Source organism: Cupressus sempervirens, chromosome 10 (assembly GCF_028749045.1).
Source record: "Cupressus sempervirens isolate cs-2001-9-10 chromosome 10, ASM2874904v1, whole genome shotgun sequence".
Lineage (NCBI taxonomy): Eukaryota > Viridiplantae > Streptophyta > Pinopsida > Cupressales > Cupressaceae > Cupressus > Cupressus sempervirens.
The window spans coordinates 452321755-452346037 of record NC_143127.1 but is presented as its reverse complement, the minus strand read 5'-3'; positions in this window follow the sequence as shown (position 1 = coordinate 452346037).

Below are 24283 nucleotides of genomic sequence, written 5' to 3'. Positions count from 1 at the left end.
AAAAATAGTGTCCTTCTCATCTACCATATCCAAAAATGCACTATAATTGAATTCCTAACTATGATACTTACCTTTATAGTTGAAAAAATTCTAAATATCTTAGTCATCTTAGAACACTTTCCAATTTTCAACATTGTTTGGAATTAAAGGCCTGGTTTACACTTAACCCTTAGATACTCCTGCAAATGTTACATCCTTGGGTTTGATAGCCACATTTTTAAATAAGTATTCCAAATTTTTGTTAGATCTATCCATCCATGTGATGCCAAATGCATCAAAAGCCTAAATTTTATCCCAAATAGCATTCCTATATTGCTTTATCCTTTTGTTCTTTGATGCATATGACTATCTGATTTGTGACACTACTAACTTAGGGTCACTAATTACATGCAAGCATTTAATACCATGTTTTGTAGCCAATTTTAAACCTAAGAGAAGTGCTTCATATTTTGCAATATTATTTGTGCATGTGAAATCCAAAGTAAAAGAATATCTAAAGATTTTCTTTTTAGGTGAAATCAAAACCACTCTAGCAAACTAGCACCAACTCCTTTAGAATTTGCACCATCAAAATACATGGTCTATAGATCTCCCTTTTCAGAGCTAGTCTTTACTTCTTGTACTGTCAGTGTAGATGTTTTTTCCTTTTTCCAAGACAATGATCTTCACTCTAAAAGCATTGATGTGTGTCTATAAGAAACATGATGTATCATTGTCTATATTCTCCTCAATAATATGAGTGACTCTTGGTTCTCTATTTACTTTCATAGCCTTATCATCTATGTGACAAGTGGCAAATAATAGATCACACCGCATGCTACTCCCCAATAGTAGCACTCACTTTTTTGATAACAACATGTCATACTAAGGGGTAATATCCACTACTAATACACTCATATTGAGGTCTTTTTAGGATATGTAGCCAACTTATATGGTAATGCAAAAATAGTCTCTATGATAGGAACTTCCCAGGAATCAAGGGCACAACACCTTCCATTTTTTCTATCAACCTTTAAGCTTAAGGATTCCATTGTTTTGAAAGTCATAATAGTATTTGAAGCACCTAAGTCAATCATAAAATTATTTAGTGTTTTCCCATTTATAATGAGGCTTAGGAAAAAAGGATCAATATTTTGAATGTATGCAGCTACAAAACTATCCAGGTACATAGGAGGGATCTAAGATACTACCCTCTCTTATTCTTTAATCTTATGTGACACTTCTACTTTATCTCCTAAAAAATTTGTATCTTTAGTAATATCAGATTTTCCAATGGTTCCCAACCATACCAAAGCTTTATTCTTATGCTCTTTATTCTAAACCTCTTAGATAAAGGAACCTTTATAGTGATTTGTGAAAGCATGAATAACATATCTACATGAACATAAGGGGGGATCTTAACAAATATACCTTTATCATTTAGATGTAGGAGCATCCTGATTTGCCTTACTATCCTGCTCATCTTTGTGCATTCTATCAATCATTGTCAAGTTGTAGTTATTGCCAAGTTTTTTTATTGGCTGAGTGCATTTTTGTTGATTTGCAGTAATGAATGAGTTCCCTATGTTGGCCTAGTTCCTATTTTGGTTGAGTCTTGTGGTTGTCAAGTTTTTTCAAGTGTCAATTGATCTCATTGATTTTTTGATGCTTGATTCCTTCTTTTATCGAGTTTGTATGTGATTGGTTCCTAGTGTAAGATGACTTGTTCATTTAATTTGGTCAACCTTCTCTAATGTGAAGATTTATAATCTTCTATAAGTTTTTTTAGCAAGAATAAGTAGGTGTTTCTAGGATTAGGTTAGAGTAGTGCTTAGAGAGTTAGAATAAAATGCAAATGATCATGGAGGAGCAATTTTAGAGTCTATATTTGTAGAGATCGTGGATCTTGAATTTATAATTTGTAATCCTTTTGTTGGCCACAACTTGGAAGGCCTCACAATTGGGCATGTTTATGGATAATCTAATGAATCAATAAAGATATTGTTTTCTCTCTCTTCATAGTGTTGTTCTCTATGTTTTCATTTTTTTGTGTTTACTAAGAAAGGTGTTTGGATAGTTAGGTGCACCTCTGGCCCTAATTTTCAACCTCCCTTGTGTCACCTCAATTAGTTGGCTTGTAATGGTCTCCACATGATTATAAATCTTCACCTCAAGTATTGTCATTATTCAAGTATATTTCTTCTTCTCTATATTTTGAGCTATTGTAACCTTCTTAGGTTCCTACCTTTTTCCCTTTACATCCTTTACTTTCATCACTAGTGGATCCTTGTCTTTTCTTACATCAGGAATCTTATGAGTGATATCCTTAATGAATATCTTAGATAGCTTGCCAACATCACCATTTACAACCCTATTCCTCAAGTTGTAGTGCTTTAAACCTAATCCATCATATCTATTATTATGGAAATTTCCTCTTTTGATGGTTTTCTCAAACTTATATGGCTTACATCAGATACTATATTACATGCTCTATCATCCATTTCTTCATTATTATCAGAAAATACTTGTTGATGGAAAGATTCATAACTATTTCTTTAAATATTTCCATCCAATTTTGACGCATCTTGATTTGATTCATCATTATGTTCATAATAAGAACTTACCAAGTTCCAAGCTACATTGTCTGGATTTTATTCATTAACAACTTCTTCTGGCTTAGATTGCTAAAATTCAGAAATTGACTGGACAATTACACAATAGTTAGGGGAATGAAGAGACTAACAAGCCATATAGAAGGGGACACCTTCTACAACATTTATTGAGTTCCTCTGCAATGGATAGCATGTAACCTTTTCATTATTACCCTTAGTAGTATTAGTAATAGGCTTACCATCCTTCCATTAAGTAATATAAGGAAAGTTTTTTGTACTTTAATGTCTGTTGGAGTTATTATTACCAAATTATGATTTATCATTAGAAGACCCTTTATTATTGTTACCAAGAGCAGGTTTTAGATCCTTTAGCATATTCAAGACTTTATCCAACTTGTCTTCCTCTGGTTTTTTATTTCTAGCGAGCTTGTCATTTTCTCTTTTTTTCCCCTTGTAAACCAAAAAACTTAAGGTCATCCATTCTCCCCAACTTTCCCAAGGCTCTCCTATTGTTCTCAATATTTATCAAAATCCTAAAAGAATCCCTCAATGTCTTGGGGTCATTATCTCTTAGTATGTATGTCATTTAACTATCAAATGCATTAAAATAGGTTATTAGGTACACATTTTCATCTAGCCTCATGACTTGGAAAAAAATGTACATTTCCTTTTGAAATCTAACATTAAAATCAAAGGTAGACTCATTCTAGTCTTTCCTGATGTTGTTAAAATCATTTAACACAAATCCTGCATTGGTGTTATCCTCATATTGATATTTGAGACATTTCTCATGGTCATCACATGAACTAATATTATCATCAGTCTCCTTAACCAATCTCTAGCATCTTCTATGAGGGAATGAACAAAAAATTCCATGACTACATCTTTATGTTCTACTTCATAGTCATTCAACATGTCAATGAAGTTCCTAAGGTAATGCTTGGTTAAATGATTGAATTGGAAATTAAGGCTTGTGTTCATGGATTGGACATCCAAGATATCATCCAAAAATCTTCATTAGACCCATTTAGTTATTAACAATGATGTTTGCAAGGCATATGCTTTAAACCTCTTTAATTATCATTTCTATCCTATAGAATTAAGAACAAAAATACTAAATCTATATGCAAGTGTAAGAAACTTTAATTAAATGACAAAAATGGAAATACAAAAAGGATTCTACATTGTTTGCCTTTGTTGCAAGAATAACTAATGGTTCTGTTACCAATGATTGTAGGAGCAATAGAGTTCTTACTTAATCCTAACACAATGAAAACTAATTCTACTAACTAGGGTCGCTCACCAAGTTGGGCCCCTTGGATGAGTGAATAACTACAAATTCAAGCTCAAATACTTAAAACACAAAAATGATAATTTTATTGATATTAGATCATAAGATAGTAAAAATTGGAAAATGATAGTCTATATCTGAAAATGCTATCACAATTACAATCTCCCTTTCAACTAACTAATAGGGCTTGATTCAACATCTTTATTTAAAGCAACTACAAAAACTAAATTCCTAAGATTTAGCCTCAACAAAAGAGGATACAACAACATAATAAATTATATCATTATGACACACATCTCAGCTAAATAGATCTTCCAGCAAATATAGCACATATCAACTTCTAGATTTACACAATGATTACCAGTTATGTTGACCCGATCTTCAACTACATCATGAATACATAGTGGTTGCATAACCTTGTCATTAATTCTTTGTGCACACTCCTTCCTTTGAATTGTTCCTACAAAATATTAGTACGCATGAAATATACCAAAGCACATATTCATTCCAATAACTCATAATATGATTTTAATGCACACATAAACCAACCCTTTCTCACAATATTTGGCTGCAAGAACCTACCCCTTATAAGTAAGAAAGGAAAAAGAATTCATATCTTATAAACACACATATATAACCTTATTTATATCATATAAGTCTTTAATTATAGTAGTATGTTCATGAAACAATACAAAGTCAAGAAGCCATAGAAAAGAAGAGTAAACATAGGTTTATACAAAATGTCATAATAAAAATTCTTCAAACTATTAAAGGAGTAACCCCTTCAATAACCATTAAAACCTATAATTTTATACCATTTCTTGAGCCCATCATTCCCCCTAACTTAGGGGTTTGGTTGTCCTCCAACAATTATGTAGTTTGTGACTCTTGTCTTTAGCCTAGAATCCTCTACTACACTAACCTTTGATCCTCATGTCTGCCAACTCCAACAATATCCTTTAGATTCCTTCAACTTCTCCCAAATCTGTACTTTGACAGCCATGTCATGCTCATTCACAATCTTGTTGATTCCCAATAGTGGGTGTATGAGTAAAGGTGGTTACAATTGGAGTTGAATCCATAAGCTTCCTCCGCTTTGGCCCAACATTACATATCATGGGGCTCATTGGCTAGCCATAATTAAGTTCTGGAGAGAATGTGGCTCTCAGAGTTGTAAACCGTGGAAAATTTGTATCCATTACTGAGCTATTGATTTTTTTACCTCCTTCAACTCGCTTTTCTGAAATTCCTTAAATTCTGCATAAGTAGCCTTCCTAAGAGGCTTAATGTTCTCTTCCCCTTGATCACTAATTTTTATCTTCACGAAATCATAAGAATATGCATGTTGGTCTTTTTCCTCAAGTCTTAGATATAATGGCTCCAATTCCTCTACTTCTTGGTATGGTCTAGCCTGATTCTCTTTGGTAATCTCATTCTGACATAAATTCTATGAGTTGGATATCCCCTACATGCATTAAGGGATTCTATTCCTTATCATCCATAATAGTTAGGTTATGCATGTATAGATCACATAAAAAAAATTAATGGTTGTAGGAGATTGTTGAAATCCATAATAGAATTCATGGAGAGTGTTTAAAGAGGATTTAAGGCCTTGAACAACCCAAGTCATCTTATAATTTATCATTTTTTATTAATGGAATAAAGCACAAACCTATGTTGGAGGTCTACACTAAAGGAGTTTGGGAACTAATATAGTCAATTGGGTGACCTCATCATCTAATACCATAATATTTTCCTCTTTTTCCAACAACTCTAATTGTTGATTATTATTAATTTTCTGCATTTTCTTCTTTTTCTCCATCCACATAGCCTTGTTAGTTAAAAACTATTGGTAAAGAATAAGGCCTTCTACTAGTAGTGTGGAAAGGTCTAGTACAAGCATTGGTCCCTGATCATGAATATCTACCCACCTAGAACCATCATCATTGTTTATATCATTTCTTTTGGACTTGTCTAATTGAATATTAGCAGTAAAATTTTCTTTTCGTTAGACTAAAGCTTCATTAACAAATTGTTTCATAGCTTTCTCAACAATTCTTACATTAACAGTAGGTAAATATTCATCAAGATTATGTGGATCATCATTTAGAGGTTGTTCTTGTTCATTACCAGAAAAAAATATGGTATCATTATCAGACTCACACACAGTTTGATGATCTTCTCTTTTTCTTCAAAAAATGAATTTATCATGATCAGAATCATTGCCACTATTGTCACCCCTAATATGAACAACATCTTCCTGAGATTGACTAGGATCTTGTGGCACATTTTCTAAACCTATTCCCAATTCTTCATCCTTTTCATGTTCAAGGATTTCTTCATTAATTTTAGAGGTATCTACTTGAGGAATTCCATCAGCAATATTGTCTACAGAACCTTTAGAGATTCACTTATTTTGCCTCATAGGTGTTTCATGTTTAGACATTTTTTTTCTCCTTCATCGAAGATTCTCCTTTAGCACAAGCTATAGGAGTCTCTTTTTGGAATTTATTTCTTTTAACAGAGGATGAAGTCATGATATTTTTATCGTTAAAATTCCTTGACCCTTCTATTTGATTTGGGTTTGTTTTTCCCAAACTCTGAACTAGTTCTTTCTCACCTATACTTGCAGAAGTCCTAGTTTTTACACCAGCCTATGATTGGGGTGATGCAGGGTTATCTTTAGTCACAAGTTTTTCTTTTCCTTTCCTTTTAGTAGGAACAGATGGTGATTTTTCCACCACTTTTTTCTTTTTTTGACTAGATTACCTAGGGCTCTCTGAGTGCTTGATGAATATAGTCCATTCTAAAATTTTGATAGTATAAGTTTCTGTAGCAATCCTTCTTCCTATTCCTAAGCCCCTAGGTCCTCCACTTGTTGGAAAAATGCACTCATTCACAAAAAATCATCCCATTAAAAAGTAGAACTCTAATATAAGGCTCTCTCAACTAGTAATTTAACCAAATAGTGGTTTGAGACCAAATTTGTCTTACCTTCTTGAACAAATGCAACTCATTTCTTCAAAAGACTAAATAAGAAATTTGAAAGGTTGGTCGATATGTTGGCATGCCTAAAATAGCTGAGAAGCTTAAAATAAATACTATGCAACCATTGATGCCTTCCCTTAGATGTAATGTACTACATAATAAATAGAGCACATTGGTTGTAGGGTTCCTGAACAAATACTCACCTTGTGTCATGCCTTCTATCTATTTCCAATGGCATGTCTATATGCAAGGTGAATTGTGCTCTTGCCAAACATAGGTCCATGTCCTCTTCAAAAACTTTTCCTTCTAATGGTAACCCAAAGACTTCTACAATTATTTCTTGGTTACATTCAACCCTAAGCCCTTTTATCATGGCTACCCCCTTGTCTAAGGAATTCACGAGTTGAAATGCAATCTCCTCATCCCAAGCTATAGGCTTATGAAAATACTGAAGTCATCCACGATTTTCAAACAATATCCAATAGTCATTATCTTGGAGGATAATATTATGAATTGTGGGTTCATGCTGAATTAGATCTCCCTTCATTGTTATGCTAACAAGAATTCACCAAGAGGAAAACACAAAATTGGAAAAATAAAATAGAAGGCAAATTGCAAAGATTTATAGAGCACCTTATAAATGATAGCAAGCATAAAATAAATAAAATCTTTAAAATAACTATAATGATCATCTCAAATCATGCCATAACATAATATCATGTAATTATTACACTTACCTCTCATCCTTTCATCCTATAAATGCCTATGTTTTCATACCTTTGAAAGGAAGGTAAATGTCACATCATTCTAATAAGTTTGAAAGCTATGATATGGCATATCTTCAAATGATCACCTACAATACAACATATTAACTTATCATGCAATCATAAGATATAATGTGCATAAAATAAGATTTTCACACTATTCCCTCCCCAACTTAAAAGAAGGTGTGTATCCCACCATGAATTGAGAGTAAAGGATAATAGAAATACACAAAAAACTTAACTATGAAATTAGAGAAAATGAATGGTATGTACGATTGCATGGTACTAACCTAGCACTATAGTTGGACAAAATATTGTTATGTCATATGGTTAAATGTTGAAGTGGGGGTGAAGTGGATGGGTAGTATGGATAGAAGGTGATATGGATTTATTATGGAGAAAGTGAGGAATTGTTATGAACTTTGATCAAAGTCAAAGAAGTAGGGCATGTTGAGTAGAAGACCTAGGTTCCTCAATTGTAGGAGGTTCAACCAAATTGAATTGCTACAATAATTCCACTTTACTCTGAGGTTTATTGTAGATTTTAAATCTATGAACATTCACCATTAATTTGAACTTGATAAGATTAATTATGGACAACTGCATAGCTCCAAAATTATACACTACTTCAATTTCATATGGTCCCAATCATCTAGTTTGGAACATACCTAGATTATGTTGATATTTGGAGTCATAGAGTAGTGCCCAATCACCCACACTAAATTTCTTATCCTTAATAAATCTATCATGCCATTTCTTGCATTGTTTTTGTTTTTTTTAACTTGGTATTATGCAAGGCACATTTTCAAAACTTGTCAAGTCCATCTAGTTGTAGAATGTGTTCTTCTTGGGCATCATGGAGATCAATGTAGTGTGGAGTGTTTTGTGCTTAAACGCAATTGGAATCATAGTTTTTTTTCCCATAGACCAATTTAAAAGGAGTAAATCATGTTTTTGTCTTCCATGTTTTCCTATATGCCCATAATGCCTCTACAAGCTTGGATTCCTAGTCCTTCTTATGTATTTAAACAAACTTTGTCAAATTGCTTCTGGTTCCCTATTTGTTATCTTGGCTTGACCATTAGCTTTAGGATGGTAAGGAAATGATTTACCAGGTCAAATTTTATATCCATTCATAAGGGAATCAATGATATTAGATATAAATTGGGCTCCTTGATTAGCCACTGATTCTCTAGGTACGCCAAATCTTGTAAAAGTGACTTCATATAAGAATTATGCAATATTATTACCCCTAGAATATTTCATTGACATAATCAGTACATACAAAAATTTAAGATTTACCTTTTGATGGAGGGTCTATTGGTCCAACAAAATCTATTCCCCATTTGTCAAATGGTGTAACAACTACTTGTGGTTGCAGGGGCATTTCATCTTATTTAGTTGGTCTACCCATTTATTGACATTTATCACATTTCTTGGTGTATTTTGTTTCATCCTTATGAAGAGCTGGCCAATAATGACCAATTGTCAACATTTTGAATTTCATCCTTTTAGCTACAAAATGTCTGCTACATGGATCATCATGGAAGGCCTGCAAGATATCATAAATTTCATCTTCTCTGAAACATATGCACATAACTTGATCAAGTCTAGTATAAAACATGCAACCAACTATCCAAGAAAAATTGAAACTCTTTTCAGCTAGTACTCTTCTACCTTTAGGAGAGAAATGAGTTGGGGTTCACCCCATGGTGAGATAATTGGCGATGTTAGCATACCATGGATTGTTTTATATCAAAGAGAAAAAAATGTTCATCTAGGAAGCTATCATCAATGATTGTAGGATCATTAGGCATCTATAACCATGAAAAAAAATATGCCACTACATTAGCCTTCCCTGGATTATCTATTACTTTGATGTCAAATTCATGCATGAGTAATAACCAATGAGATAATCTTCCTAAAATGGCAGGCTTATTCATGAGGTGCTTGATGACAACATGGTCAGTGTGCAAAAAGTTTTTATAACTAGTGATGTAATGTCTAAATTTGTTAAGTGCATAAATAAAAGAAAACAAATTTTTTTCTTTGATAGTATGATTCAATTCAACTCCCTGCAAATTTGTGTTGATATAGTAGATAGCATGCTCAACAGTTTCTTCCTTTTGACCTAACACAACACTTATGGCATAATCTAAAGCATCAATATGAATATGAAACAAAATGTTTCAATTGGCACCTCTAAGTATAGGTCCTTTAGTCAAGACATCTTTGAGTTTCTAAAATGATTTCTCACATTCTTGAATCCCATGAAAATTCAGAATCCTTCTTTAGAAAATTATACAATGGAGCCCCTATTTGGCTGAAATATTTTATGAATCTCCTATAGTAACAAACATGTCTAAGAAAACTTCCAACATCCTCTTTTTTTTCAGGTGTAGGTAGAGTGTTGGTCACTTCTATCTTATTAGGATCCGCTTGGATGTCACTTGGAAAAATGTAGTAACCAAACACAACTCCTTCCTCCATCATCATATAACATTTCTCACTATTAAATGAAAGGTTGTGTTCCTATAATCTCTTCAAAAATTTATCCAAATTGGATTTAGCTTCTTCAAAATTAGATCCATAAATAGTGAAATCATCCATATAGATTTCCATATAGTTAGCATACATATCAAAGAAAATACTTATCACAACTAATTGAAAGGTAGCAAGAGCATTACACAATCGAAAGGGTAATATTGAATAAGAAAATTTTCCCCAAGGGTAGGTAAGATTTATCTTATCCTAATCCTTTATTTCTATTTGAATCTAGTTATACCCACTAAATCCATCTAGGAAAGAGAAATACTTCTTCCCAGCTAGATTGTCAAGAACCTAATCAATCAAAGATAAGGTAAAGTGATCTCTTTTAGTTGTTGTATTAAGTTCCCTATAATCCACACATACCCTCCTTTTACCTCCTTTCTTGGGGACTATTACCAAAGGTGAGACCCATTGACTATCTAAAATATTGTAGGTGAACTTAGCACCTAAAAGTTTTTGTAGTTTAGCTTTCACTATATCTCACAATGCTATATTGAGTCTTCTATGGGGCTACCTTCTAGGTTTGTACTTTGGTGTGATGTAAATTCTATTAGTATAGAGTTTTGGGTCAATTCCTTTCATATCTGTGTAGTCCCAAGTGAATGCTTACTAATTCTCTTGTAGCAACTTAAGGATACTTTCTAGGTTGGCATGAGTAAAGCTCTTATTTACATTCATCTCAATTCCTAGACTTACTTCAACTTGAGTCACCTTATCTAACATTGATAACTCAAAAAAAAATTGGATGTCCTAATCTCATGAGGTAACAAGGTATAGAGGTAACTAGTGGTTGCAGTAAAATGAGGTGTATCTTTAGGAGGAAGAATTGTCTATAATGAAAAATTATGATCAATACATAGAGGAGAATCTTCATCATATTCATTAAACAAGATGGTTACAAGGATATCATCATCATTTTAAGGAATCATAAATGGGTTTCTATCAATCACTATGAGTTGACTCAATGAATTTACCTTAGGTTCATCATCACCTAAATTAGGACACACAGCTTGATTATCTTTCAAAAGTGGTGTAGCAGGGGATTATAAGGCTAACTTCTTAATAGTGGAACCATTAGATATGGTCATCTTTCCTGAATGACAAGTGATGCAATCATCTAGTGTGGCTAACCAAGGCCTTCCATGGATAATAGGATAACCTCCTAAAGTTTCTTTCGGTGATAAGCTAATAAAATCTACTAGATATTCCCAAGAATCTAAAGTAACTATGACATCCTTAATCATGCCATCAGGTTTGACTATAGAACTATCAACAAGCTAAAGTATGGTTGGGATTTCTCTTATACCAATAATATTCAAGTGTAAAAGTACTTCCCTAGTCATTACATTAATGGATTTTCCTAGGTATATCAAAGCATTTTATACTTGGACCCCATCAATATGAACTATGATGATTGGACTCCCTGGGTCAGCATATTTCAAAACTATAGATTTATTCAGCATGAGGTCGGACAATAGACCCATAACATAGATAGTTTGGGGGTCCTTGTGCTTCCTACCAAGTTATTTAATGCAAGCTTCTTTAATAGCTTTAGTATATGTTGTAATTTCCTTTAGATCATATAATAATGGTATTTTTTATTGTCATTTGCTCCAACTGTGTGATTAGCTCTCCAACAAAAGGATTTTCAAGAGGAATAGAGGATTGGACAAGTCTTTGTGAAAATGGTGGAGACTTGACCATAGAAGACTATGGTGGAACATAAAGGAATTCATCATTTGAGGCATCCTCAGAAGTAACTTCAATTATTACTAAACCTTTAGGAGTTGGAAGAGTGATTCCAGACCTAAGGTGAATATCATTGATTCAATAAGTTTGTTGTTGAGTATCATTGGAGGAATACACTTTCTTTTGAGCAGACATGTTATTCGGATTTGGTGTTGGCTAAGTAGGCAACTAGTTTTTTTTGGGTGGATTGGTATTGGCTACAAGATGATGTGGCATTAAAGCTTTCTACTAAGGTTGTTGTAAGGCATTATATTATTGATTAAGTTGTCACTAAGATGACTATTGCTAGTGATTTTGTGGGCCTTACCATTGATTGGATTGCGACTGCCAGTTTTGTTGTTGTACAGGGCTTGCCAATTTGGCTATTGTCATTGGTCAAGTGGAGGTTGTTGCCAAGGTTGGTTATTCCACATGGGTTGAGATTGAGTAGGATAAGAAGGATTCCAATTATTTGGGTTTAAAAAATTAGAATTTTTCCATTGATTATTAAAATTCCCTAAAAAATTAATAGGGTCTTGAGGCATACCTTGTCTTTGAGCCCATGGTCTTCTTTGAGAAATGTACAATATATCTCCATTGTCATCAATTTCTTTGAACTCTACTAGAATATATTGTGTTTGAGTTTCCAAATTAGCAACCATCTTACCTTTACAATTCCTCTTCTTCTATTGATAGTGAGAGAATAATTCGGCTAACATAGCATCAACTTCTTCATGTTTCCTTTTGGCTTGCATTGTATCCAACTAATTTTCAACATCATTAATAATGTCTTGCTTTAAGTCAAACAAAAAATTTGAAAGATCCAATTTGATACACCAACTCCACTAGTCTTCAAGGAATTAGAATGAATTCCTCTTCCTTTCTCTATATTATCCCTTGAGTAATTCTTGTAGTACCTCTTGATATCCTCCAACATGCTTTGTGTAATGTCTCCTCCAACCATGAGGTCCGAGGCTTGTACACAAGTCTCCTCCATGCCCCTTAAAAAATGATTCTTTTGAGATGATGAATTCAACTGATGTTCAATATTCCTTTGCAAGTTATAGAGGAAACTTGAAACATAATCTTTAAGAGTCTCATCCTCTTTTTGATGCATCTTGAATATATCATCTCCTCTCATACTTCCTCTACAATAATATTTTTATTTGGAAAGAAGCAAGTTCTTCATTCCATACCAATCTACTCTAGCATTATCTCCTAACTCCATTAACCATCTTAGAGTTGCCTCTTTTAGAGTAGAGGGAAACAATTTCAGCTTATGAGAATCAAGTGTATAGTCATACCCACTCTAGAGAATTTCAAATTCGAAGAGAAAGGTCTCAAGGTCTTCAGTAATTAAGCCATAGAACTTGGGAAGTGCAAACACATGAAGATTTTTCATAATATTGTTATCCTAGAGGTCCAGTATAGCAAATGGAAAGGTGTCTTGCTCCATTCTGAGTGGTGGTGGTTGATTTCCTTGTTGATAATCACAATGGCTAAAGGATTATCCTAATATATAAGCGCAACCAAAATGTTATTCAAGCCTAATGATTCATCATATGATGATGAAGGAAGGTTTACATGGTAGGTTGCTAAAGGATTTTCCAATGGTGGTTCTTCTACAATAGCTTGGTATTCTTCAAAGGGCCAGTCTTCTTCTTACTCCTTAGGGTGTTGGGCTTCTTGCTTAGGATACACAATTTCTTCTATTTCAAATGAATCGTTCTAAGGAAGAAATCTCCCAAGATAGTTACTTTGCCTATTCATACGGATAAAGTAACACTAAGTTTGACTTAAATGAAACTGTAAACAATTGATTATACATACAAACTCCTAAAAATGACCCTCAAAAAAGGTTTAAATTTACACCATCCCCAACAACGGCCCCAAAAATGCTTGGTTAACTAATTGAACTAGAAACTAAGGCTTGTGCTCATGGATTAGACATCCAAGATAGCATCCAAAACTCTTCATTAGACCCATTACTTATCAACTAGTAATGTAAACTTGAAGTGATGTATGCAAAGTATATGTTTAAAACATCTTTAATTGTCATTTCTATCCTACAAAATTAAGAATAGAAATAGTAAATATATATATGAAAGTGTAAGAAACCTTAACCAAATGACAAAAATAGAAATACAAATAGGATTCTACATTGTTTTCCTTTGCTACAAGAACAACTAATGGTTTTGTTACTAATGGCTCCAGGAGCAACAAAGTTCTTAGTTAATGCTAACACAATGAAAACTAATTCTACCAACTAGGTTTGTTCACAAAGTGGGCCCCCTTGGATGAGTGAACAACTACAAATTCAAATTCAAATACTTAAAACACAATAATGGTGATTTTATTGATATCAGATCAAAAAATAGTACAAACTAGAAAATGATAGTCTATATTTGAAAATGCTATTGCAATTACAATCTCCCTTTCAACTAACTCATAGGGCTTGATTCAATAGTTTTATTTAAAGAAACTACAAAAACTAAATTCCTAAGATCTAGCCTCAATAGAAACATAATAAATTACATCATGATGATGCACATCTCGGTTGAACAAATCTTCCAACAAATATAGCACACAACAATTTATGGATTTATGTAGCAGTTATCAATTATGTTGACCTAATATTTAGTTACATCATAAATACATAGTGGATGCATAACCTTGTCATTAATTCCTTTGCACACACTTTTTCCTTTGACTTGTTCCGATAAATAAAAAGCATTCATATCTTATAAACACACACATACATAATCTTATTTATTTCATATAAGTATTTAACCATAGAATTATGTCCATCAAACTATATAAAGTTAGGAAAACATTGAAAAGGAGTGTAAACATAGGTTTATACATAATATCATAATAAAAATTCTTCAAACTATTAAAGGAGAAACCCCTTCAATAACCATAAAAACCTATAATCTTATGTCATTTCCTAATCCCATCAGTTGTTATTCTCCACTAATGGAATTGTTACCAGAAAATTTTGTGACCTTATCCCTTAATTCATTAGGTAAAGGATTAGGATATCCTAGAGTCCCTGCAAAGCTTATTTGCATGTATCTTTCTAAATTTGTAGGTCTTCTTTGAAAGCCTGAGCTACCACTAACACTCAGCCCAATAGCATTAACTATTGTTCATAAATTATTGTTTGTTACTCATGTAGACAAATTTTTGCTTGTTGTAGTAGAGGAAATCATGGGACCAGTTTGGGAAGTGCTTGTATTACTTATCAAAAGACCACAAGAAACTCCAGAAGACATACCTTGAGAAGAAGAAACTTGTCCAACAACAACACAAGAAGATTATTTAATGAATTGAATCATTCTCCTAATCTCTATAGCCTTAGCCTTATTTTCAGCCTTCTTTGGTCAGATCTTCCTACTCTTTTCTAGATTTCTTTGGTTCTAGATCAATCCTAGACATGACTAGTGCACTCTTTGAAGATATTGCAAGCTCTTTGATCTTTAAACCCACCACCTTTTTCTTACCTCTATTTGAAACTTTGGCTACAAGTTCTATTGTACTTTCTTCAATACTAGTATCATCTACAGGTTTGTAAGGGTGAATCTAGGTTATGGCAGGTCCCTCTTTTTGTTGTAAAGAATTTTCCTCTTCTTGACACTTAGACCTTATTACTCCAAGATCACCAAAAAGATTTGCATGCAAAGATGCATATTTCTCTTCTGATTTCTTCTTTTTCTCTTTTAAAAAAGTCATTCTTCTCAGCAAAATCTCTATTTCTATGAGTGTGTTCATGGTTATCTTTTCTTTATTTATTTATTCAAACATATAAATTTGGCATCTTCTTCTACAACTTTCTATGTGAGAGCATCTAACTTAGTGAAAATATCATCAGCATTGACAGTTGTATCTTATGATTATGTGATATCATCAAGATCTATAAGATTTACCCCAATAAAAGGAATATGTTCTAGATGAGACACTCTAGGTTGGGTACTCCTTGATCTCCCTCACTGATTGATTCCTTTAGAACCACTTTTCCTGAAAAAACATCTCCACAAGATGAAATAGTTTTATCCTAATATATCCCTTCATCCTGTAAAGGAGTAGTAAAATGTTCACCTAGAAGCCTAGTATTCTTAGATCCAGAGATCAAGGATGAGGACTCCTTCTCTTTTATGAGTTGATTCTAGGGATTACCTTTAACATTATCCCTAGGTCTCTAGGAATGACTAGACTCTCCTCTTTTTTTATGCCAATTCCTTCTACCACCTTGTGGTAACTCCATTTATAGTGGGACCTTAGGGTGTTCTCATCATGTTTTTTTTTTCTCGTCATCCATTTATTAAAATATGAACAAATCACTAGTTAGGAAACCTTGACCAAGTCACCACCGACTAAGAGAAATAAGAGTTTTCTAATGAAAAACCTTAAGAATCTAAAAAAGGCTAAATTAACCCCACATGGAATAAACCCCTTACTTTGTGACGAATGTGATTGTCTTCACTGGCCCACTTACAATACAAAACATTCAACACTTACACTAGAAGTCTAATCAAACACATTAGCAACATAGTGCACAAGAAAATAACTCTATCACACAATGCAAGGAGACTAGTTTGACACAAATATCATAAAATCTCTTACACAACACTTATGTAGTGTGTCCCTAGTAGAGTTGCCATTTTGTTGGCTCCTAATTTGACAAGGTTTTAATCACATTTTGGAATGTGAAATATACCTAGGATTTAGCTAAGAACCATGAACAGTATATCCAATCAAACCAATAGGACCAACTAACACGACAATGTAGTCTTCTTCCCTTTGAACTCTGCAAGGTTCAGATAGATATAAATGGGAGTAACATACACGTCTTCTATAGCAAAATACAAATATTAATCCCAATTAAGTAGATGGTTTCCCTTAATTTTTCTAACTTAAAATAAACCCAAAGAAATGCAAGATGGATAATCTTCCATAGTCAATGATTTTTAAGTCAAGTATGTACAAATTCTTTCAGATCCTCACTATAAAATAAAATAAAAGGTTTTTTGAATAAATATTTGTGAACTTGTGCAAGCCTAGATGTTTTCTTAGAATAACAAAATGAGAAATGATTTATCCATTGGGCTTTTATTCATAAATCTTACAAAACAACCTAAAATCTACTCCTTCACCTTGTGAATAAGATCAATACATAATTAAGATCTCATACTTATCAAAATATCCTCATGAAATCCTTCAATTCCCTCACAACACACTAAGCATTTATTTTAGTTCAATTACACTAATAATAAAACATGAGATGGGGTATAATCCTAAATGAGTTATAACTAGAACCCAATTTACTTGCTATTGAGTTATAGAAAATTAAAGAACAAAATGAGAAGAGACAAGATCTGAATCGAGCAACTTGAATGGCTTCTTCATTTGTATTAATTTTCTTGAAATAATAAAATTAAAGTATTATATCTATGAATCAAATCAGCTCAAGATGGATTCAAACCATTATAATTATATTTCCTCCATTAATGAGAAAAATAAAAATACAACACTACATAGCACTAGACCAACTTAAAATAGAAACATGTTATTTTATTCTTCAAAATTAGAACCCTTTTTCAAGTCTTGGGAACTCATTTATAGAGATGAGTTACAACAAGTAGGGTATAATTTAGTGGCTAATATTCATAAATTGGCTAATTTTAGAATTTTTTGGCTAGTAATTTGGCTAATAATTTAAGATTTGATACAACCTAAATCGCCATAGTTTTATAAAATTCAGTTCTAGAATATTTAAAATCGCTCAATAATTTATTTTATTGAAAAATTTAAACTCAAATATTCGCCACAATATTCATTACATGAATAGATTTGAGTTACCTAAATATAATATATTATTGGAGAAATTAAATTGAACTGACCAATAATTATCATAATTATAGTTAATTTAGGGATATATCACCAATATTTATTATTCACTATTGATTTAAAGTATATGTAACGATTCTCATAACATTCCACAAGATAAAAAAATGTTCAATTTTGATTTGTAATATTTCATGATGATTAATGAACTTCCTATTATTATTGAGATTCGTCAATATTTTATACAAAAAAAATTATGATTCAAAAATAATCGCCAAAATTAATCATATTTAGAATAAAAAATTGAGAGATTCGCCAATATAAATAATTTTGTTATTTCAAAATAATGAAAGATTTGCCAATATTTTATATCTTTTTTTGGAGGTGGCTTTCTTAAAGTTGACCCTGACAACAAGCTTCAGAATTGGAGGTAAATGAAACATGTCACTTGATCATTTGACAAAATTAATATGGTTATAATAAAACATATGACTTACTATGGAAAATGTGTGCAATTAGCCTTTTACCAGCCTAATGTGACATCTCTTGATTTACATGACTCTTTTCGTTCTCTTCTTAACTGTATGTCACTATCAAAAGGGAATATCTTTGAAAATCATTATTGTTTAGATGGGCCCTCATTGTTAGAGTCATTAGTAAGGATGTAACTTTTTACCCACTCCTTATACGCATCATCAGTTGGTCATTTGTGCTCAAGGATCTAATCTTCCACCTATCTATATGGATTATATTTTGTTCTAGCATGTGTAACCTCTTTCTCAAAATTTTCATAAAATACCCAAGAATCTACTAACATTGAAATATACTCCTGAAAAAGTGTCATATTCGTATCTTGTGCTATTATTTTCACCATAGCATTTACCTTAGTGATGGACTTGGTTCTCCAAACAGAAAATTCTTTTACACTTTTATCTTCTTTCATAATAGGGTACCGGTGTGTCTTAAAACCCTTCTAAATTGTCCTTTAGCTCCATTACTTTAGTTTCAATATAATCTAGCAAAACTAAAAATTTCTTAAGTGATTTAACAATTTTAATAGTGGTCATAGCATCTAGAGGAGCATTTGGGTCTACCCTTACACAATTCAATTTTTTTTATCTTTTCAATCCTATTCACCCACTTTTGATAAGTTTCTTTGACCAACATTTTATCATTTTCCAGCTTGTTAATGGAAAAATATAGAAATGAACATACCTGATGCAATCTGAACATTATAGAATTTATTTTCTCATGTAAATGCATGAGTGCAATTTAGACAATAATCTCCTTGTTAAAATAAAAATTTCTTTTGTCATTTTCAATTTTTAGTTGCATATTAACCACCTCCTCAATTAGATAAATGACATATTTATCTCCCCTAGGTGGAATCTGTTGAAGTGGCACTATAACACTAGCTGGTGTAACTAGCACTATACTCAACTATCTTAAAGAGCTTTCTATATCTTCACTTAGAGGCCTAACTGATTCTAATTTAGGTACCTTTTGTTCAAACAAACTTACTTTAGTTTACATAGTAGGGGTTATCTTAAATTTATTTTCATAAGCATCAAAAGAATTCCTATACTTCTCTTGTAACTCTTCATATTTCCTCTCCTTTCATTTTTGCACATCATGCACATAAGAGGCATATTCTTTTAGGTCAAAAATTGATTTAGAGAGCTTTGCATCTTCTACTCTGTATAAGACTATGTTACCTCTAGTGCTACTATTTTCATCAACAATTTCCTTCCTAGAAGTAGAGGTAGAGAATAACCAAGTAGTTAGAGAAGCAAGATCCTCACTAAAGTGCATTCCTCTGGTGGGTTTATTAGACTGCTTGATATTTGGTCTATTTGACCTCATTTATTGCATGACTGAGTCAAATGCCACAACATCTACTATATTAATATTTGGTAGCAATAGGGATCCTAATTCTTTTACAATTTTTCTCCCTTCTTCTAGGGTGATAGTGTCAAATCTATTCACCATCTCTCCTTCAATTTCTGTTATGAGTTCTTCAATATCAGCTCCAAGCCTTTGTGGCTTCTTTTCTTCTATTTTCTAAAGACATTCTAGCTCATAATGTTGCTAAATTAATTTATTGAATGCCATTGATTTAATGAATTCATCATCTTCAACAAATTCCCTACAAGCCTCTACTCTTGCATCTCTAGGTAAAATTCCCTTTAGCTCTTATGTGGTAATATTGGAAATAGGGGCCCTGGGAACTTGAAGAAGTCCTTCATTTAACAATTCCTCTAGTATATAGAGATAATCTTCTTCCTCATCATCATCCTCAAGGATATCCACTTCCCGTGATTGATCCACATCTTGAGTAGATATTACATCTCTTGAGACTCCCTTTTCTTTAGGCACAGAGTCATGGTGTCTACCAAATGGTGAAGGTGGAATGGGTGACCTTGGAGACTATTGAGAAGAGAATTTTCTAATTGGATCATTTGCTTCATGTCCCTCCAAAATGACTAGTTCCACTAGTTTTCTAGCAGACTTCTTCCTATGATATACCTTTAGGCCACCTTGAGTCCTTGATCTTTTTTCTCACTCCCCACCTTGAGGCTCTAGCTCCTCTCTTGGCCTCTTTTGTTATAATCATACATTAATGGCCTTCAATAGTAAGTCTAGGCATTCTACATCTTCCACAAATATGATTTTTGATGCCTTAACTCTGCCAAGTTTCTCATTTATAGTATCATATAGACGTGAGAAATTTCCAAGGACTATTCTCAAATTTTCAGCCCATAGTGGATCATAATTGGGATCCACTCTGTGAATATCATCTAATAAAAATTTGAAAACATGACAATATATTTTCTTTCTCTTCTAAGATTCCATACCCTCGTCATTTCTGATTATATCTTTTGGAAATTTAAACTCATGCCCACCCTTTGGTGTCATCCTAATACTACCCATGATAATATAATAAAAAATTTGATGTCATTTATCCTCTTAGAACTAACATCCATATTGTAGGGCCTAAGTAACTAAACTGTATCCTTATGTCCCCTCTTTATCATTGTAAAATGATGAAAATTGTGAGATGAGGAAAGAAGGTTCCTTTGTTGGCCTTTGTTGGAAAATTAGTATCTTGGAGCATGAAAATCTTCCTCATAACCCCAAGAAATCCAATTCTCAATGGTACATACCTAGGAAACACAAAATATCTCCATGGGAAACCATATATTTTGATAACATATGTGTGTGGGTAGAAATACACATCACCCTAATGGTGAAACAATTTTGGAATAACATTACAATCTATTGACCTTAAGAATGTAAACAAGAAATAAGGAAAGTTTCTAACAAAAGAAAATATTCTTCTCCTAAGATCCATTCTAGATTAATTTTCAAATAATGTAAAATTTGGCTCATTCAAATCAACGGACAAGATGGTTGACCATAATTGCACTGGTAATGTCTCATCATCTATTTCAAATTTTGTGTACACATGTTTGGAAAAATAGTCTTTGTTGAGGAAAATGACCATGTGCATAAGTAATGAATACCATCTTTAAAAAATTGTGTCTCCTTTATCTAAGGTTGCTAGTCCTTCACTAAATCTGGCCTCTAGGTACTAACAAAAATCATAAATCACTGCAATTACACATTTTTGTATCCCTACACACGTCCACATTTCTAACTTGTTGAATGTTCCCTTATTAGTTAATCCTAGAACTTAATATAAAGGAGTGTGTGTATTCAACAAGGTTTCATCATAGTGCTCTACATTACCCATAGTAGATGACAGAGCTATAGGTGTTAGCTTGATCCCATCCACCTCTTTTAAGAAAGGAGATATTAAGTTATGTACCACATTTGGCCCAGCTTGATTGAAAGCATCTTTAAACATTTTGAAATCAATTTCATCAGTCACACTTAGGGCTAGGTGGAGATCGAAATATTTCCTAATGGACTTAGTATCAACTTTCAATAAGAGCTCCCTGTCTAAATCCCTAATTATCTTTGTAATTGGATCATATTTTTCTACTAGTTCCAATAGTAAATTTATATCCAAGAAAATTATAGGAACCACCAATTTCCCAAGGTCATAGTGCCACACATTGTAGAAAGGGATTCATGTATTATCTTGACCATGCCACCTCCTAAAAACATATAAACCCTTAATCGACATGATTGTGTCATGGATATTTCCATACTGATCCTTTAGACCTAAGCATACCTCATTTTTCATTGTCTTCCATTCTCTTGAGGCATCCCTACCCTCCTTGGATAAGGGTAATTGATCAATAAAATTATCTTTTAGGCACCTATCATCATAATTTAATTGGCTAGAATGTTTCTTGGGTGACATTTTCATAATTTTTAAGACTAGGGTTTCATAAGAGATAGCAAATTAAGACTAGGTTTCGACAGTAACCAAACATACAAGAGAAATCCTAAAATTTCAATCCTTTGTGAAAATAATAATTGGGAATTCAAAGATGGCTTTATGTTACTTACTTTCCCTTTATGAGAAATTTCACTCAGGATCTTTCCTCAAATTCCTCTTCTATAAGAGGACACAATTATCTCTAGGATCTCAAATTCTCTAAGATGGCAATGATGGAATGATTCGACATTTTTAAGTCCTTAAAAGCTTCATTATCTCTTGAATTCATGTGGCACAACTCTAGTTGTTAATGAAAATCTTTTCCCCTCATCATAGTACAAAATTTGAATTTGCATCGTCAATTGTTGTTTCTGTTGCATCTAACAGTTAATATCTCCTTTTGATCTACATTGACAATCCCTATCATCACCTAGGACCCATTTTTCAACCAATGAAAGATGAGAAGAGATGTCACATGGACTCCTTTGAAATTTCAACATCTTTGGGAAGAGAGGCCACATGTTCTTATCTCATTTGTACTCCAAAAAAATGTCAGACCTCACAAAAATATGTGGATCATCAATCTTCATCCTTGATGTTTATTCAACATTGAATAATTATCAATGAAAGATTAAGTCATAGCCATTGATTTTTAAAGTGTGCATAATCTTCCTTTTAAATGGATCAAACTACTTGAGCATTGTAAGGACATGTAGAAACATCTCATGTTTTTGCATTCTAGGAGAGAGAGCCTCACGAAAACATGAGAACTATCGATCCTTCTTCTTTTAAGCTCGTGTGTCACCAGCTATGTTCAAGCTCATTGATATCATCCATGTAGACCAATAACATCTCAAGTTCCTATAGAATCTTCAAGTCTCACCAAGCACTTCCTTTGCATCAACCTTGGATACGCATCAAGATCTCACATTTTTGTGTGATCTTCTGGAGACACCCCAAAAATGTGATGGTCATTCGATCTTCTCTATGGGGTCCCTCTTCAAATGAAACTCATCCAAACCTAGGGATATGTGGCATCATCCCATTTTTCACATGAGTTCCTTTAGATCTTCCAAAAATATGATAGCCATTTGATTCTCTCCTTTAGTAACTACGCATTGGTCCCACCATGTCGTATTCGAGCTGGAACCACATGGACCAATAAAGGAGGAATTTTCCTTCTAAGTCACTAGGTCCCACCACAATCCCCTAAGCTCAAGCTTCTTTCTATGTGGAAGAATCTTGCATCTTTGTGTTGGATGAGAGAGAACATTCTGAAGAATTAGAGTTGTCAATTTTCCTTTAGTTAAAACTCATCACTTGAGAACCTAGGCCCATCGTGCAACATGCATATGCATCTCATAATTTTACATTTGTTTCTATTATTTCTTTGAAAATATGATGGTTTTTAGATATTTTTCCACATCATCTACACAAGAAAAGACTTAAAACAATTATATACCAAGGTTAAGACATTTAGAAAAGGTGTTGACCCCAACAAAAAACTAAAAAATAAGTTGGAAACACCTAAGGACACAAGGGAAACTCAAAATATGACATGACAACCCTTACTTGAGTCACATTATTACAAGGAAAATTTTCACGGGGTGAAGACATATCATTTAAAATACTAGGTAAAAGGGAACTCCCTTTCATGACATAAAGACACTCATTTAAGTTAATTAAAAGTAACCTTAGAATATAAAGTTTGGAAGGTTTTTCACTTAGTAGCTAGGGTCTTTCATTTTTTAGGGTAACTTCTTAGTCGACTATAGACAAAAAACCCCAATTTTGACTAGACACAAAGGACACAAATTACCACCATGACAATTTTTATAACTAGTTGAAAATAGTGACTACAACCCCCAAGGCCAAAAATGACTTCACTATTATAAAATTTGTGGGGAGTTTTTTTTTCTATTGGATGACATATTCTATCCCTAATTTTGTAACTACCATAATTCTTGTGTAAAATGGTGAAGGGATAGGGATTTTATGATGTATGATGATTTAGTTTCTTCTTGTGATGGTAGTGAGTTGCAAGGGATTATAGATTGTAATCAGGTTAAAATAATGCGATAATAATATTGGACTAATTATTTGGTGGATGTGGCCCAAGGATTGGATGAACCATGTTCAATATTTGTGGCTTTTGTTCATTTATGTTTATTTTGTTCCT